This window comes from Cryptotermes secundus, unplaced genomic scaffold, assembly GCF_002891405.2.
Source record: "Cryptotermes secundus unplaced genomic scaffold, Csec_1.0 scaffold1705, whole genome shotgun sequence".
In the NCBI taxonomy this organism is placed as follows: domain Eukaryota; kingdom Metazoa; phylum Arthropoda; class Insecta; order Blattodea; family Kalotermitidae; genus Cryptotermes; species Cryptotermes secundus.
The window spans coordinates 982,853-1,002,883 of NW_019718639.1; positions in this window are offsets into that span (position 1 = coordinate 982,853).

The window sequence follows — 20,031 nt, forward strand, 5'->3', positions numbered from 1 at the left end:
CGAATATCAGTCAAGTCATCAAGTTTCCAGATCGAGATTCGAACCGAACACTTGACTAAAAATGAGCATACAGCGTAAAACGCTATGTTAATCTGCTAGATCTATACTAACTGACTCTGGAGGCCGCGCCATAGCTCAAGCGGTTAGTCACTAGCTTCCCACCGCAGCGGCCCGGGTTCGATTCCAGGTCTGGTCAAGTGGGATTTGTGGTGGACAAAGTGGTGCTGTGGCAGGTTTTCTCCGAGTACTTCGGCTTCCCCTGCCAATCTTCATTCCACCAAATTCTCCATTAATATAATCACCAGGGGCAGGCTACAATAGGCCAATCAGTGGCCACTGTGCTGAGTGGGCCCAGCTGGACTCCACCTCCCACTAAGCAAATTATAAAAACTGACTCTGGATAACTACACGGAGTAGAACCCTTCCTGAGAAGCTACGGTTGCTTAGATAATCAAGTAGTTTCCAGCATATTATGGAACCGGAAGGTCCAGTACCATACTCACAACAGCTTATCAATGAACAAAATTAATCGGGGTCACAACATTCAACCCCGGTTCTTTAAAACATATTTTAATACTCTCCCATACACGAGCAAATATTGAAAGTGGTCGAATTTCATCAGGTTTTCTTACTAAGACTTTTTAGCGAAGATGATTTCTATAAATTAAAATCAGCATGGAAGGGGTCAAGGCCCACTTGGCAAGTCCATGAGAGCAGGAACGAGATATGAAGGTGTGACCCAGATCTAGCGCCTCATTTGTTATTCCAGGCCTCATTGTCTCCCCTCCGCCCAATCTATGTCGAGCGAGTTCAGAAACGCGAACATGTATAAGAAATGAAACTTGAAGGGTGGTAAGAAGAAGAAAAAAATAGAGGGGAATGAATGGCGGTGAAATGAAGGGTGGCGCTTGGGGGAGAGAAAGAAAAAAATGGTATTTGAACCCCTCCAACCGTCCCAATGGGAAGAGATCCATCACTTTGTAAGGTCACAACACGTCAGTTACTCTTCAAATCCATCATTATGCAGGACTTTTGTTGGATACAATGGGGTGGGGGAATCAGCGCGACCTTCGGTCTTTTTACATGCGGCCATCAAACAGACGTTCCGATAGCAGGTCTGGCCGAATAATCATATTAGTAGAAGCGACATCAGAAAACAAAGGACATAAAGGGAATAAAGGAGACACGAAAGCCGCTGAGACAGGGAAGGGGGGGGCCGATGAATGACGGCGTTTTCAAACGCAAAAGAAGAAACATCACACCGAATTGCGGATTGACACTGAGCTTATCCAAACACGTTCCATGTTGATATTTTATATTTTAACGAGCTCTAACTAACCGACCAGTTTCATTTACTTATAAGAATAGAATGAGAATGATGGGGCATGCGGTGGAGTAGTTGGTTGAGGCACTATGCTACAAGCCGGAAGGTCACAGGTTCGATTCTTTATGAAGTCATTGCGTTTCTCAATTTATCTAATCCTTCCAGCCGCCCGCACTATGACCCTGGGGTCGACTCAGCCTCTAACAGAAATGAGTACCAGGAATCTTCCTGAGCGTAAAGGGCGGCTGGGACGTAAGGCTGACAACCTCACCGTCATCTGTGAGCTGATTATTTAGAAAATGTGGGAGCCTCGACGTCTCACAACCCTATGGGCCTCCACGGCCTGTTACAGGGCTAGCTTTACCTTTGTAACTTTGTGTGAGAACGAGTCTGAGAGCAAACTGGATCACGCGGGAACGCACCTGACTTCGATTCTAGACGGGCCCCATCCGAATTTTGGCAGGGATAGACTGAGGACTCTCTTGGTATTTCTCAGTCCGTCCCGGCAAATTCCGGGGAAATATCTTGAAGTAGGCCACGACATTTGTTCCCACTTCATTATTACCATACCACTTGTCACTGCAATGTGCGAGCTTCCCATAACATCATTAAATAAACTATTAATAAAAGAATAAACTGACTCCCTTGATCTGCGGGGTCAGAGGGGCGTGTGGTACCAGGCCGTAACAGTATATAAGGATGGAACATTGATAAGGCAAGACGGAAATGCCGAGAGGAAGGTCTGCCCAAGAGTCATTACATCCCCCACAAAGCCTACACGGACTTCCCTGAAGATGATCCCGGGACTCCGAGGTAAGAGGAAGGCAAATAACAGGTGTAGGGAGAAATAACGAAAGTAATGCTTCTCTAACTGTGTAGGCAAACTGAAAATTACCATAACTTTCATGAAGATATCACATATGAGGTTTTATTTAAAGAGATGCACCCCACAAACTGCCGAAATTTTATAAAAATCGTTAGAATATTTTTTTTCCCCCCAAGAAAATCACAATTTTCAATTTGTGGCTCTTGTTAAGAGACCCATTGCTGGGCAACAACGGCCGATCAATCAACGATACAACGGACATTGTTTGGCAACAATTTCGTAAATATGCAACAGTATTGGAGCCGTTGCAAGGCAGCGGCCTGTGCGCTGTAATGGAAGTATTGTTGAAAGCTGTGTTCGCTATGTGGTCCGCTCCGAGACTATATCGCTCCACCGACAGAGTTCAGTTAATGCAGTGCGGTGCAGTACAGTGCAATGTAGTAGAGCGGAGTGGAGTTAGTTAGAGGACTACTGCGGTTCTGTCCTTGTGAGCTGTTATTTTTAGAAGCTAGTAGCTGAGGCACGGGGATAATTAGTGAACCTAGACAAAGGTGAAAATCCCCTGTTGGAAGCCGTTACCAGACAACGTCTGGTGAAGACACGGCAGAATGAGAAGATTTAATGTGTGCTGTAGTAAACTGTAGCTAACGATAGCGCTATAGTTACTTGTAGTTACGATCTGTAAGTATTAAATAAATCTAATTAAACGACCAAATTCGGTCTATAGTCACTTAGTCACGTGATATTATTCACGGGACACCGCCCTATGGTAGGTAAATCCCAACCAGTTATGAATAATATACGTCCAGCCGTTCGGGCGCTAGAGAAACATACGATGCACATCCATACAGACAGAGGGTTACCACTCAGGGAAATATTTTCAAGCATTCAGCGATGCTGAAAACTTCTAAATCCGGTGAAAACGCTGGATCGGTTCTTCTCACTGTCCCAGTGCTCTCGCACTCGACGTTCGAATATATGAGAAAGCAAAACCACGAAAACAGAAATATATTTCACTTAACATCACAAGCGAATTCAATTCAAAGTTACGGTCGTGACAAAATTTCCATTTCTTTTCAAGTCAGAAACTCACTTTACGAGTTATAAGCCTTAAACAGTTCCAGTCAATGTGAGGCTCAAACTTCCAGGAACTTAATTCTTCGCTACAGGCCTTTGTCACGAGTGGACGGGACAGCGCAGCAGCAAAAGGCACTACATAAACAAGAAGTTCTGTGAAGAATCAATCGCCTACTTCCCTTTAATTCAACATGGACCGTATATAAAACGACGCGTGAAAAAATTCTTCTATTGTTGCCAGTGTGTTCGTTGCCGTGGTGACGATTTTACCTGGCCGTTGCCCAGCAATGATAGGGGATACACAAGACACAGACTAGTGGGATTTATGTTGTATGGCGTTGAGATTGACTCCGGAGAAATTCCTCCCATACCCATTGGGTACGAGGCTGGGTAGGCCCCAGATACGGTCTGAACGCTGTGGAGTACAAAAAACACTTTCTCCGTCGGGATTCGAATACCGGCCGTCCAGCCCTTAGACCGACGCTGTACTGACTGAGCTGCTCCGGCTCCTATACAATTATGGTACCTCGGACAACGGAACCGGTAAGCAAAGTGACGTCATGCACAGCAGATGCCCTAAATTCGCATCTACTTGCTCGTACCGAATTCTGCGGTATAAATATGAGGGAAGTGTAAAATTCCTTTCCTGAATAAAACTTAGAACCTGGATTTCAAGACTCCACGATCTCCTGATTTCTGACCGTTACATCGCGATGTCTGGTTTGGAATAAAACGGAGGGACAGACTAATGGAAACACTAAGAAACTGAGGAACAAATTTTTTGTTGGCTGCATTGAAAGAACTTCAGTTGGCAACATTTAATGTTCTTCAGATGTTTGTTTACACTCTGTAGTGCTTGTGTAAGTGTATTATTGATTTTGTTGAGTTACAGTCCATGTGAAAGAATAGGAAAATATGAGATTTGTTCGATTTTGAAAGAGGACATATAGTCGGTGCGCGTTTAGCTGGAGCATCTGTGATAAAAACTTTCATATTATTAGGTGTATTGAGAGCGAAAGTTTGTAAGGTTATGTCGGCATACACGAATCGTGGGAAGACATCAGCGGAGAGGAACAGTGGGTAAAAATCAACATTGCCAGAAACGGATCGTAGTACATTGAGAAGGACTGTTTCGAAAAATCACAGAATTACCGCAGCACAGGTGACAGCAGAACTGAATATTCACCTTGAAGACCCTGTTTCCACAAAAACTGTCCCACGTGAGCTTCACAAACCCAACGTCCACGGTAGGGCTGCAACTGCTAAACCTCTGATTACTGGAAGTAATGTTCAGATGAGTAAACGACGGTGTCACGACCATAAAACCTAGACATCAGGCAACCGGAAACGCGCTCGTGAAATTGTCAGAGGAGTCGTCCTTCACGCTGTTCCCTACATCAGGAATTGTTCACATTTGGAGAAAACCAAAGGAAGGCTACAATCCGGAATGCCTGGTTTCAACAGTGAAACACGGGGGAGGTTCTGTGAAGGTTTGGGCAGCACTACCATGGTACAGCATTCTGTTGGTCCCATTATTAGCCTTCACGGCCGAATTACTGCAAGGGAGTGCGAGAACAGGTTGTGTAATAGGTGCATCTCATGATCCAGACGTTATTTCCGAACAAAGATGCAGTTTCCCAGAACGACAGTAGCCGAATACACAGCTGGAACTGTTCAGTCGTGGTTTGAAGAGCATGAAGGTAAACTTCAGCATCTTCCCTGGCCAGCACAATCACCAGATTTGAACATCCACTCTTGTCAGTTTTGGAGACGAGTGAAGATAAGGTTCCCACCCCCAACATCTCTAAAGCGATTTGAGGATGTTCTTCAAGCAGAGTGGTATAAAATTTCACTAGAGACTGTTGAAAACTTGTATGAGTCCATTCCAAGAAGACCTATGGCTCTACTGGAGGCAGAAATTGGTCCAACACCATATTAATAAAGAAACGTGTACTGTGCCTGTAGTGTTCCCATTGTTTGTTCCAACTCTTGTAAGCAGAAGTGGGCGCCATTTACCTGGATGGACTGAGAAAGTTTCACATCTTATGTTCAGCCATGACGTTTGCTGTACAAATCCTTAGTACCAGCTACTGCCCCAGTGAGACTAGTGGGGCACATACTGGGGCCCATGTCAAGTGTGCAGGGTGGTTGCATTTATTGAATTTCTCTTTCTCCCCCCCCCCTTACAAGCAGTAACTACCCCCCTGCAGTGTGCACCAAGATTGTAGACAAAATTGCATTTTACGCGGTTTCCCCGCCCTCCAAGTCACATATTGCGCTGTGTCAGGAACCCAGCCATCGGATTCCTAAGGTTTGTCCCAGTGCAGTATTCCGAGATTAGATTACGCATCAGCTCGTAGCAATATGGGGGGTGGGGGATGCGAGGGGAACAGCCGTTTTACTGTTTCACGAAGTATTATATTCCCTCAGGACTGAATCGGAGAATGATAGAAGTTTGTCTTGAATATGCTGGAATGTACTGATCTCCCCTCGTCCTCAATGTTTCGCTCTGGCCTCGTACCCAGACAACACACAGCGCATCCTTTCCGGTGCTCAAACTGTGAGCACATGTGTCTGTGTGTTCATGCACGTGTACTAACTGACGCCATGGAGCTGAGTCGTATTTGAGGAGAAGCCAAATCTGCAGATACTCAAGAATTTCTCAGAATTTTATGGAACCCGAAGATTCATTACCGTGTTCACAAGAGCCCTCCACTGGTCCCTATCCTCAGCCAGATTAATCCAGACCACACCACCGCATTCTATTTCTCTAAGAACCATTTTAATATTACCCACCCACTTACGTTTTGGTCTTCCTAGCGGTATCTTTCCTCCTGGGTTCCCCATCAATATCCTACATGAATTCCTCGTCTCCCCCATTCGTGCTACATGCTTTGCTCACCCCATCGTCCTTTACTTGGTCATTCTAATTATACTTGAAGAAGAATACACGTTACGAAGCTCCACATTATGCAGTTTTCTGCAACCTCCTGTCACTTCATCCCTCTTCCGTCCAAGTATTCTCCTCAACACCCTCAGTCTATGTTCCTCCCTTAATGACAGAGATCAAGTTTCACACCCATACAGAGCCACAGGCAAAATTATAGTTTTGTATATTCTAATGTTTACGTTTTTAGACACCAAACGTCTGGACCAACTCTAATACAAATGGATCAGTCTGTAGTTCCTTCAGTTACATGTCATTTGAGGTTCGCAAAAATTTTTTTAATTCCCTTAGTGGGGGGTAGCGTCCAACTGGGTCCACTCGGCACGGCGGCCACTGATTGACCTATTGTAGCCTGTCCCGGGTGATTATGATGATGGAGAATTTGGTGGAATGAAGATTGGCAGGGGAAACCGAAGTACTCGGAGAAAACCCGCCCAAGTGCCACTTTGTCCACCACAAATCCCACTTGACCAAACCCGGGATCTAACCCGGTCCGCCGCGGTGGAAAGCCAGCGACTAACCGCTTGAGCTATGGCGCGGCCTTCACAAACTTTGTTGTTCCCGTTTCCACCTACAGCTGATCTCAATTCTGAGAATGACAATCACGTTATTAAACTTTCCGATGAAAGATTGCAGTTGCCTAATCTCAGAATGTGACGTGTCCCGTTACGTCATCAGAAATTTACTACATTCCATTTTGAGCATGCGCTGGGGACGAAACTCGTGTCACACCAGAGATATCGCTGAAGAGATGGAACATCCCTTCCGCGAGGTTGCCTACCTAAGGAGTGTACACTCACAGAAGCTTCGGGGTGACAATACACGGATTGTACAGAAAACTGAGCAGTCAGTATAGTAAGGGCCTGGACTGACTGGGGATCGGAGTTCGAGCCCCGATAAGGACAATATTTTTTTCTCACGTCATCCAGACCGGTTCTGAGGCTCACCCAGCCTCGTATTCAATGGTTACTGGGGGCTATTTCTCAGGGAATAAAACGGCCGAAGCGTGAAACTGGCCAACTAGTACCGAGGCCAAAAATACGTGAAGTTATGCATGTACTCCCCTTGAGTGTTCGTGGTATAATGCTGAATTATTTAAGCACAGGGACAATTTTACCTTGAATTTCTAGTAAAGATGTGTTTTTCATCTTGGCAGATAACATAGCGTCGGATGGGGGCAGTGTGCGAACGGTTAGTTTCAAGCGACGTGAAGTGAGGTTATCGTGGCCTACTCTAAAGCCCTGTGACGTTATTTCTCTAGACTAAATGAGCATGACTACTTGTGACGGAAGCAGAAATCCGTAGTGCTCACCCGCCAAGCGCTCCAACTGCCTGCTCTCTGCTTGCGTACTCCGTCCTCTTGTCTTCCTTCCTCTGGCTATTCTACGATTCCTCCTATTACACATCTTTTATTTGTTCTTCCCCATTCTACCATTCTATTTCTTTTTCTCTATTCGTCCTCCATCTCCTACTTCTCCTCATTTATGTGATCAGTCATTTTCCATTCAATTTACTTTCACTTATCTCCTTCTCCTATGATTCTTATTCCAACTGTCTAGCTCCTTCCTCTTCTGTTCATGTTTATTCTTCGTCTTCTCTTGTACTTCTCCTCATCCTGCTTCTCCGTCTTCCTCTGCTTCTTCTTCCGTTTATCTTGATTCCGCTTCCCTTTATTTCTCGTCCTTCGTTCCAGTTTTCTTTTTCTTTTCTTTCCATCTTCTTTACTTAGTCCTTCTTCTCAATTTTGTTGTTCTCATTTCCTCTGTTTCTTCTTTTAAGTCAAATTCGGTATTCTGACCTACTCCCTCCAGAAATTCGTTAAATAATTACGGAATCATTAGATCTGAGATCCTCACAGCGGCGAATGAGAAGACTGCCATCTTCTGGATGTGACGCCGTGCTGTGTGGTTCAAGTGAACCGATGTTTCGGAGGAATGTGCTACTTCAGTCTTCAGAGTAGAAGATAAAAATAAACGAAAAGCTCAGATTTGATTCTTCCTCGGCTTACGCTTTCGCAGTGAAAACGGAGTCGGTATGCTTCTCCGAAACGTCGATGTACTTCTACCTAAATGAACGGCTTACATCCCAAAAGCCAGTATACTCCAGTTACAGAACACTCATGAGGTACGTATAGGAATCCCAAGCTGGGTTTGAAACAGCGACCCCCGACAGAACGCGACGCCTTCTAGATTACGTGACGTTGACAGCCACATATCCCGTGTTTATACTGTAGTGTGGAGTACCGTTGCTATGCAACGATCGCGAGAAGGAACATGCGTTGCTTGGTGACGGTAGGTAAACACGTCAACAATACCCGGGCTCTTGCTAGGCAGCTGCTCAGTAAACAGATTCCCGTAGCAACGGACAAGCACGCAACAATAGATAACTGTGTTTTCTGTGCGGTCCGTGCAGAGGAATTGTAAAAACGATAAAGACGAGGGTTCAGGGGAGGAGAAACCCCGTGTGGAGGAGGGTTCGAATACCTCCACTGTAACCCTGCGAGTCGTAGGAGATAATGAAGAGGGAACCGAGTGCCTGGGGGTATAACCCGGCCACCCTGTTCCTGGGTGGACATAAATACGGGTGACTAGCCATGTAGGTTGGGGGGAGTCTCGAATCTGAGACAGTAAAATGTGGTCGTGTGTCCCACAGGGCTCGGACCCGAAGTGACTGCGCTGGCGAGGACTAGCAGCAACTGTAGAGGACAGACCCTTCCTATCATCAGGGAGGATGTTACATGAGGACTATAACCGCAACTGTTCAGTTGAAAAGAATACTGGTCATTGGTCCCAAGGGGCTTGTCCTCAAGATGAACTGATTGGCGGTAAACCGCCAGTCGTAAAGTAACTCTGACCCTGAGTTCAGGGCAGTAGAGTTGTGAAACGATGGCTAGCTGGCAATGATGTAAGCGCGGAAGCTGAAGAACCTCTACTGTTAGAAGCCGTTGTCAGGAAACGATTAGTAACTATAATAGACTGAGAAAACCAGTGTGTGTAATAGTGAACAGTAAAGTGTGGAGATTAGCAATGGCATTGAAATTAATTGAAGTTTCGAGTCATGCGTGTAAGTGGCCAATAAATTCATTCACCAATCAAAAATCCCTTCTATAGTCACACATAAGCACGTGACAATATATATATGTCCTCTTGTGTTCCTTGTATATGAGTCTCGTTAAATTGTGACATAAATGCAAGGTTACGAGGCCGGAGTTGGCTTTATGTTAATTCATCCAGCTGAGAGAAAGTGGGCGGGATATTTCCAGCCCATTTGCCTCGCCTCCTCATTTAATGGAGCTTCTTATACAACCACGAAGCATTCATAAACCTCGAAGCCAGTTTCTTTTTATACAGAAAATATTTATTTGGGCACTTTAATACCACGAGTAAATAAGGTGAAAAAATCTTAGGGAGAAAAAAATTCTGAACCGGCAGTTCCAAGCGCCGGGCTCGGCTCTCTCCCCATGTGACCTACCCTGCACTCACTTTACTCAGTGCCTCGGGTGCCCACTTTACACTTATATTTGCCTACGTGCCTGAGGAAAATACTGACCATAGTACAGTAAAATTCACTGGCTCACCAGTTGATTTCCTTAGTGAATGACTGGATGACAAACTGCCAGACCGACAAAACAACTGACTAGTTAACTGAACAACTAGCTAATTAACGAATATTAATTAACTGACTAACTAACGGACTCACTGGGTAACCAACTAACTGACTTATTAACTGAGTGAGGTGCTCTTTTTTACAATCCAGTTAATCTTTTAAAACCCAGCGGTTTGCTACATGTACTGACTGCTTTAACATACTAAAACTCTGCATTCTGCCCACAGGGTGTATCTGTGTGTTCCGTACGGTTCTAACAATAAACAGCCACTGTTTCCCTAAACAGCATTAACCGGTTGGGCTTTGTAGCGGAGACGTGGTGTGTTTCCTCTGAGGTGCAGACTACATTTTCATAAAATATTGTAAATAAAGTCAGCCATGCTCTCTCCAGAGAAGACTTTACATAAGAACTATGAAAGCAAGGTTTCGCTTGCAAAAAAAAAAAATTGTGGTCGTGATCCTCAAGGGGCTTGGCACAAAGATGAACTGATTGGCGGCCAACCGTCAGTCGTAAAGTAACTCTGATTCTGACTCTTTATGCGCTTACGCAATTAAAAAACAAAATGGCTTACAAACTAACATACTGACTGGGGCCGCGCCACAGCCCAAGCGGTTAGTCGCTGGCTTACCGGGTTCGATCACGGGTCTGGTGAAGTGGAATTTGTGGTGGACAAAGTGGCGCTGGGGCAGGTTTTCTCCGAGTACTTCGGTTTCCCTTGCCAACCTTCATTCCACCAATTGCTCCACAATCACCCTCACCTATCATCTGGGGCGGGTACAATAAGCCAGAAGTGGCCGCAGTACAGGGGACTTAGGCCCACCCCACTAGCAATAAAAAAAACATACTGACTAATTGACTACCTTACTGACTAACCAAATTATGCAAACACGTGACTATTTAATTAATTCAATTACTAACCAATTATCCCACCAACTGACTAACTAGTTGGTAACAGAACCTTCCTTAAGACTGAGATATCGATATTAGAAGAGAGAACCAGAAATCTTACAGCCGGCAAGTAATATCCAAGATTTATTTGCGGCCCATAAAAATATTTTATAACATAGTCACAGAGATGATCGGTATTATAATGAACAGATTGACATTTAGGTATAAAATGCTGGCCAATTAAAGTGGATTTTAAGCTCAGCTTCGATGTAACTCTCGTGTTCGCGGAATGACCACACAAAATACGTACATGGAGCGCGCTGGAAAAACGTGGTGTAAACATGAATTAATTCCTCTTAATCCATATGGACAGGAATCACACAGTCCGTCTGTCACACTGCCACCATTTGACACTGTGGTTCCTGGTAAAATTAATGAAAGAGGGAGAATATAGTGGTACATCCCCTGGTCAATAGGTTTTCAACCTGTAGCCCTAGAACCAAGGCTTTCCCTTCTGGTTTCTTATGGATTGTCCAGATGTCACTACATTGTGCAGACTCACATAATACGGGACCATGAGAACCTGCAAGAAATAGCTTTATATGATGCGACGCCGTGTAGTCTGGTGGAAGTATATAAGCTATTCAGAGGAACGTACTATTTCCTTCTGCAGGATTGAAGTCAAAGTAACAACTGGCAAGAAACCATCAATGCTATTTGCTTCTGGCTGGTTGCTTTGCTTACTTTTCGATCCTGAAAATGGAGACAGTACGTTCATCCGAAACATCGTCAATCCTGTACCATCCTGTACCTCACATCCCAGAAGACCGGTGTGAGTACTTCAGGTCACATTTTTTTTTTCCTTGGCACTACAGCCCCAGTGGGCCTATTTCTACCTCTATGAACTTCTCCGTTCACTTAGGTTTTTCTAGATCTTACACGTTCGGTAGGACTCCTTGGGCGGGTGATCAGCTCGTCGCAAGGCCTCTACCTGTACACAAACACAGAAGCACGCACACAAACATCCATGCCCTGAGTGGGATTCGAACCCACGATCCTGGCATCCGAGCGAGCGAAGACAGTGCATGCCTTAGACCGCTCAGCTACCGTGACCGGCTCTTCAGGTCACATACCCAGTGAGTAATCAGGGGAATATATGTTTATGGTACGAATTTTGGCCTTCATAATCAGTGAATTTGAGGATGCAAACCACTTCTCCCCCCATAATGATTCATACACGTGTTAAAAGCTTTTCATTTACCAGTGTAATAAAATGTTCTCCTGCCAATGGAACGGCAGTATCGAATAGCATAGCGTGTAACCGGATGCGAAGCTGCACAAATATGCTAACGCGACAAAATCGTGTGTGCAAACAGAACCCCAAGACCCCCACTACTTGTCAGTCCCCCCTCCACCCATCATCCGACATTTTGTTACATGTACTTGCAATTCCAAACGGTATTCAGATAACGAGAGTAAAAATATGAAAGGTTATTACATGTAATACTGTGATATGTAGAGCCACTGCCAAGTAACAGCTGCATAAACAGGCGATAGTACAACATCCGTTGCTAGGGAACAGCTCTGTGGACATACTGTTTCCACAGCAATGAGAGCACACGCAATAAGGAGAGATAAATTTTCTGTGTGGTCCGTGCCGGGGCTATATAACGAGTACCAGTAGTGCAGATCCTGTACTTCTCATAAAATCTGGTAGCGCCGGGAATCGAGCACGGGACCTCAGGATCTGTAGCTAGGAACTATGACCACTAGACCACAGAGGCTGTCACTAAAGGCGGGTTTACACTAAGGCAACAATTGGCAACCGCGCCGCATGCTGCAAGTTGCTCACATGCAGGTAGTGGGTAGCGCAATCGCATGCGGCTTGCGTCCCGTGTCCTCTAGTTGCTCCAGGCCGCAAGGTTATCCATCGCTAGTGGGTTCAGTTACCTACTCGCATGCGGCTTGCGTCCCGTGTCCTCTAGTTGCTCCAGGCCGCTAGTGGGTTCAGTTGCCTACTCGCATGCGGCTTGCGCCCCGTGTCCTCTAGTTGCTCCGGGCCGCAAGGTTATCCATCGCTAGTGGGTTCAGTTGCCTACTCGCATGCGGCTTGCGTCCCGTGTCCTCTAGTTGCTCCAGGCCGCTAGTGGGTTCAGTTGCCTACTCGCATGCGGCTTGCGCCCCGTGTCCTCTAGTTGCTCCGGGCCGCAAGGTTATCCATCGCTAGTGGGTTCAGTTGCCTACTCGCATGCGGCTTGCGTCCCGTGTCCTCTAGTTGCTCCAGGCCGCTAGTGGGTTCAGTTGCCTACTCGCATGCGGCTTGCGCCCCGTGTCCTCTAGTTGCTCCGGGCCGCAAGGTTATCCATCGCTAGTGGGTTCAGTTGCCTACTCGCATGCGGCTTGCGTCCCGTGTCCTCTAGTTGCTCCAGGCCGCTAGTGGGTTCAGTTGCCTACTCGCATGCGGCTTGCGCCCCGTGTCCTCTAGTTGCTCCGGGCCGCAAGGTTATCCATCGCTAGTGGGTTCAGTTGCCTACTCGCATGCGGCTTGCGTCCCGTGTCCTCTAGTTGCTCCAGGCCGCTAGTGGGTTCAGTTGCCTACTCGCATGCGGCGTGATGAGTTGGGACACGGATAAAGCCAAGTGTCCTCAGCAAAGAATACCGCGAAAAGAGCATTCTGTGGGATTTGCGGGATCCCAATTATAAAGGCAGTCCGAAGAATGTGAAGTTATGGGAGGAATTACCACGAAGTTTGAATGTTCGGTGAAGGAAGCAAAAGAAAAGGTTACAAATCTCAGAACGACCTTCCACAGGTATAGAAAGAAGAAGAGCGGATCCGCCAAAGGCTATCAGTGGGTGCATTTCCCTTCATTGAGTTTCCTTCTTGAGGTTGACGCACCAAAAAGAGGATTTTCAACGGACGAGGACGTAAAAATTGAAGCAACCAGTCGCTGTGGATGTAAATGGTGTCGGTCGCATGCGGCAACGGTTGCTCCTGGCCGCATGCTGCTTGATAAATTGGACAGCAAACATAGTCGCAACTAAGTTGCTTTAAGTTGCCCCAGTGTAAACCCGCCTTAACCAACTAACTTCGCCCCAACAGGCGGCGGTTGCTCCGTCGGTATAATTTGCTTGGGGGCTATGACCACGGAGTTTTCTTTTTTTCTTCTTTTTTTTTTGTTTTTTGTAGGAAAATGTAGCTGAGAATTTTATCAGACTTTGAGCATTCCATTCTTCCGATGAATCAGTAAATATCTAGCAAAATACACGGTGTCATAACCCAGAATAATATAATTTCAATTTTTCCTTGACAGTAGGTATTCAGATATTTTATGCTTGGATTTTCTCCTCTGAGTAAAAGACATTTGACAGCAATGAGTAATGACTTTGTAGACAATGGAATCTATATAGACCAATCAATAATAATTCTCGGGACCTCCCACCCCCCAATACATATCAGTTCATACCATGAACCTCTCTCTCTCTCTCTCTTTCGTTTCTCATTCATTATTTGTCATATCATCAGTTATAAATCATAAAGCTAGTTGGTAAGACATCTTAAACGAGCTAGAAACAAACAACCAATTCATTATGCATCCGAGAACAAGGAAATGTCTTGTCACACAGAAATACAAGACTTTAAATTTGTAATACTGTTTCATGTTGCTTAAATTTCCCTTCTACGCTTCGGGACAGGGAAGTATTGTATTCAAGAGTTAAAACTTTAACAACAATCCGTCATATCCAACAGAATTCGATTACAATCGATTAAAGCTTGTCGATATATGAGAGGCAAACCATAACGAGTGCTCTGTGGCTATGTTCGAAACAACTCAAAACTCTGATAATGGACCCGGAGCTACACATATTTCATTGTTTCATTTAAACTTAATTGAAACCGCCGCGTGTTTGCTATGATATTTTTATACAGTCCTAAAGGGGTTTTATCTATATTATGCAAATAGCGATTCTATCGATCCGTCTAGCTCGCTACACATAGAAGGGTGTTTACAGCTTACAGATTTATGGTGCCATCTGCACACGAATGACGTAAAGAGTGCGGCTTTTGTTAAAGACTGCGTCACAATTTAAGACTCGAGTGTCTTTATGACCACTGCAATTACAATTGCTCCAGACAGATGGCGTTAATTACCGTTTCAAATGCAATTGTGTGATGAGGACCGATATTTTAGTTTCCATACTAGTGTTTTGTTTTTCTTGTCGTTATATTTGACTGTAATAAATACGGGCTCATTAAATATTCTTGGGGGAAATTAATGACCAAACGCTACAATTATTTAGTTATGATCTTATGAAAGTCATAACCAGCCCTGAGTAATTTATACTCGAATTAAAGCATTATATGCAATAGAACAGGAGCAGTGCTGCAAACTTTACTAAATATACGCTAATGTGTTTGATTATAATCAAACACATTAGCGTATATTTAGTAAAGTTTGCAGCACTGCTCCTGTTCTATTGCATATAATGCTTTAATTCGAGTATAAATTACTCAGGGCTGGTTATGACTTTCATAAGATCATAACTAAATAATTGTAGTGTTTGGTCATTAATTTCCCCCAAGAATATTTAATGAGCCCGTATTTATTACAGTCAAATATAACGACAAGAAAAACAAAACACTAGTATGGAAACTAAAATATCGGTCCTCATCACACAATTGCATTTGAAACGGTAATTAACGCCATCTGTCTGGAGCANTTATTCCTTTGCGAGTTATTTTTTGACGCTGCGCTAAACAGCGTCGGAAGGAAGGACGATGAGGGATGAATTATAATGGATTCGGAAGGAAGATGTCATAGCCTAATCGATGTATTACACCGACGCTTATCCAGAGAAACAGAGAAGGAAAGCAAAGACCTTTTTCAGGTTAGCCGATACCCTAACCGGGACTCGAAATGAGATCCTCCACAAAATATGTCCGGCGGTAATGCTACGTCAGTCTGTTACATAATAGTTTGTCTACTTGGAAAAGGTGGTTGTGAACCCCTTGACCCGTGCTACATGGCTAACCTACTTAACTTCATCTGACTACCCCAAAACTCCACGTAAAGTAAGTAAAGGCACCCCTGTAACAGGCCGTGGAGGCCCATAGGGTTGTGAGATGTTGAGGCTTCCACATTTTCTAGAAAATCGGCTCAAAGATGCGGTGAAGTCAGCCTTACGCCCCGGCAGCGCTCTACTTCTCAGGAAAATTATTTAATTAATTCCTGGTACTCATTTCTGTTAGAGGCTGAGTCGACGCCAGGGCCATAGTGCGGCTGGAAGGATTAGGTAAATTGAAAAAAAAAATCACCTCATCGGGACTCGATCCCGCGATCTTCCGGCTTGTAGTATAGTGCCTCAACCAACTACGATACCACGTGCCCCCTTCAAAAAGAACACCACGTAAGTTGTGTAAATTGTTGAGTTCCTCAACATACAATTTTCCTTTTTCTATTTTACAGGAGCAGTCTCTGGATGCCTAGAAGTATCTTCAAAATTAACTTAATAACGGGTTCTACATATCTGTGGGCAGGGCGGGCGGGATTCGAGGCCCTGAAAAATCAAATTCATCTCCACTCCATAGAGTTCACATCGGCTCTTAGTGTTGGAGGCTCTTTACCAGGGGTAAAACCGCCGGGACGCGAAACAGACCACTGACCTCCATATAATATCATGCTCATAAATGGTGTAGATATACCTCCACTACGCCATACGTCTTCATTTCGTGGTGCTTAACTAAGCACAGGGACAACTTTTTCTTTTCTTACAGTATCAGAATAATTAATTTAAGGAGGAGATCGGTAAGGCATGTATCATATGTGGAAAGAAAGGCAAACAGACATTTGGTAGGGAAATCTTTACGAAAAAACCCGCTAGAAAGATCTAGACGAAGATGGGGTATAATATTAAGACGGATATTAAAGATATAGAATAGGGTAATACGGACAGCTTCATTATGTAAAATTAGAAAAATAAAATTGGCATAATTTGGGATGTGACACCGTGTAGTCTGGTCGATGTTCACTACGTTTCAGAGGGACGTACTAAATCCACCTTCAGAGTCGAAGAGTAAGTTTCCTGCTTGATGGCATTAGTAAGTTACTCCGAAACATTAACTTGTACAGTGTCACACTTCCCAACATTGCACCCTACAACTAAGTTGTACACACATGATCGAGATGAAGTTTTGTTGAAGCTTTGACAGACTAATACCATTTAGAGTAAAATTTGGGGTACGTGAAGACAAGAAGGGGTCACTGAATGGTTGGGGGCACGAACGACTCGCAGCCCCCTTGGCCGTTGCGCTGCAGCACACGTGTCTTGCCATATTTCCTTGAAAAAAAAAAAGAACATTGTTAGCCTACTTTCCTAAAACAGGCTTATGCGATTTGCATGCTGACTGTGTGTCTGTGAATCCCTCATATTAACTTTTGAATGCTTGAAACAATCATTAATAGACTTGGCTATGTATGTCATGGCACCTGAGCCCATTTCAACGGCGTACTTCATAAATCCTTCATATCAGTCTCTGTGTATATATGTGTAACCCTCCTATCGTTGCTAGGCAACGGATCGATAAAATGTATCCCTCCTTTCGTTGTTAGGCAACGGTTAGGAAAAGACGTTTCGGAGGTAACGAATAATTGCTGGAGTCGTCGTTTTCTATGCGGTTCGCGTCATATCAAAGAAAGAGAGCGATTAGTTCTTCATAAAACTTCCTGTTATCAAACACTTCTCTCGGGTATTGATCCTGTTCTGCTTGTGTCTGAATTTGCAACAACCCTCTCTCGAATACTTATCGGGATTCGAACCACTGATCCCAAACAAACACGTGACGCTGACGGTTAATCAAACATGAACATTACAAAACAAAATCGACAACAAATGGCGATCAGTTACTAATGCAATGAATACGTTCAGAGTTGTGTACGGACGGCTTCAAAACTGACCCCCAGTGACAACACCAGCATTCCTATGCGCACGACTGTGTTCAGCATGCTAAGCGTGTACACCCGACAGCGTCGTTACTGCGTCGCGATGCGCCAACATGCAGCACTCGCATCACGACGCCCTCAGTATCTGGATTATAAAAGGTCCAACGGAAGGATGAATGAGAAGGATTTGAAAGGAAGCGTCGTGGCTTAAATGGGCGCAACTTCCTCGAATTCGCCTGCCGAGACTGAGAAAAATCATGAACAACCGTAGTTATGAAGGGTAATAACAGTAAGTACTCATGCTAGGATTCGAACAGACTGCGTCTGAAATACCAGTCTAGAGGGTTAATCACATTTTGGGAGGTACTTGGTTCAGATCTCAGGTGGATTATACAATAATCTGTATTAACAATAATATTTGTACTTAAAGGGATAGATGCAGTCACTTGCCTATATGCTGGGCGACCGAGAAATAGGGGTTCGATTCCCGCGAGTGTTAAGAAACCTTTCTCTTCTCCACGTCGTCCAGACCGGCTTTGGGGCCCACCCAATGGGTACTGGGGGCTATTTCCCCGGGGGTAAAGCGGCCAGAACGTGAAGCTGACCACTGACCTCCGTCTACTGCCGACCTTAAGAATGCATTAATGCCTCCACTCTTCCCTCTTTTTCATGTCGTGGTGTTTAATTAAGCAGAGTGACAACTTCAAAGCAATTAAAGTAGTTCCACAGAGCACGGACTTTTGCAACAAGCTAATACTCGCTCAGCTGGTCAAGTAATTCCTCATACTTTAAGGAATTTGAAAATTCATGAGCTTGTGCTCAAAGGTCCACCATGTGACTATCCTCATTTACACGAATCCAGTACATGCCTTAGCCCGACAGTTCCTACTGGTCCATTTTAATATTATACTCACAATTACGCCTAGGTCAGCTTAAATTGTAACTTTTCTTCAAGAATTTCGACTGTAATTTTACATGATATTTTTTTCCAGTCTCGTGTGTGTTACATATCCCATTTATCTCTTTGTCCCTTAGATCACCCTTGCAATCTGTGGCTAAGAGTAGATACTGTGATGTTTCTCTTGATGTAATTTTCACTGTTGTCCTATTGGTTTATCTCTCTCACTATAATGTATATTAGAGTGATCATTTTATTTAAAATTAATGAAGTCAAATTAATAATTTTCTTAGCAAGCCACGTAGAAGTAAATCATATTACGTAGCAATGAAGAAAGTAGTATTCTGGGATGTGGCGCCGTGTAGATATTGTGTTAACTGACGTTTCGGAGGAACGTATTGCCTCTATCTTCAGAGTAGAAGACAAGAAAAAATCCGCGAACGAACCAGCGTGAGCAGGTGTAACAGACTGAGTCAGTCCAGTAAACACAGCTGTATAAGTGCAGGAAGAGAAGAGAGAGGGGCTAAATGGGGAATAGGTAGAGAGGGGAGGGCATCCTCCAATGAAGAGATGGTGAAGCAACTGGTGGAATTGGACCATTCTACTGTTCATTTATAACACACAGGACTTCAGTGTACTGACAGCTACTACGTGTCGCCTGGTAATCATGCCAATGTTTTCAGTTTAGAGAACAGGTTAGGATTGGTTGATTTGCCTCGCCTTATCTACGTATGCTAGAGAATTATATTTGACAAAACCCTGAAAGGCGCTGGTGGTGTAACTTCCTATATTCTCTTATTATACTCTATGCGGAATGTCTGCGGCAGGCATGTAAATAAAATATGGCGACAGGCGATGACGTGATCGCTTCTTATTGGCTCGCAGACCGAGGAAATATTCTTTGTGACGTACACAAGATGCCTGTCTTCATTACAAAATTAGTGCCTTAAGACTACGCTCCTTACTAGTCCTTCTACGTGCCTCTAATTTGTTTACAATCGTCCATAGACATCGCGAATGAAGTATATACAACATTCAAATTTTGCTAATTCTTTTTCGAGCGTTTAGTCGGTACGAATCAAATGCAGCGATATCCTGTCCGATTAATTACGGAATCCTGAACAGGCTCTGTTATGGGTTTAACCATAATGAGGAAAGTGACGTCATCAAAACGTCATGTTTTATTTACTAAAGCTCGACATAATCCGATGGGAACGGCTTTTAGTGGACACTGGTTCGTGTATTTGTGCGGGCTGTTGATCTATGCGTCACTCTTTTTATGGACAGTACCCTGTCAACAACAGGGTGTATCACCGATCAAGCTGGCTCTACCGGTAACTATTCTGGTTTCTCTTCCGGATGAGGCCGGTTTGACTCTCGGCCGAGGCACAGATAAAGCAGACTGAAGATTCTCGCAATTTCTTTCCCTCCCTCCAGGCAAATAGCAGAAGAGTACCTTAAATTAGGCTACGACCACTTCCTTCATCGTCTTAAGTCTCAGCTACATACAGAGTTGTTAATTATAG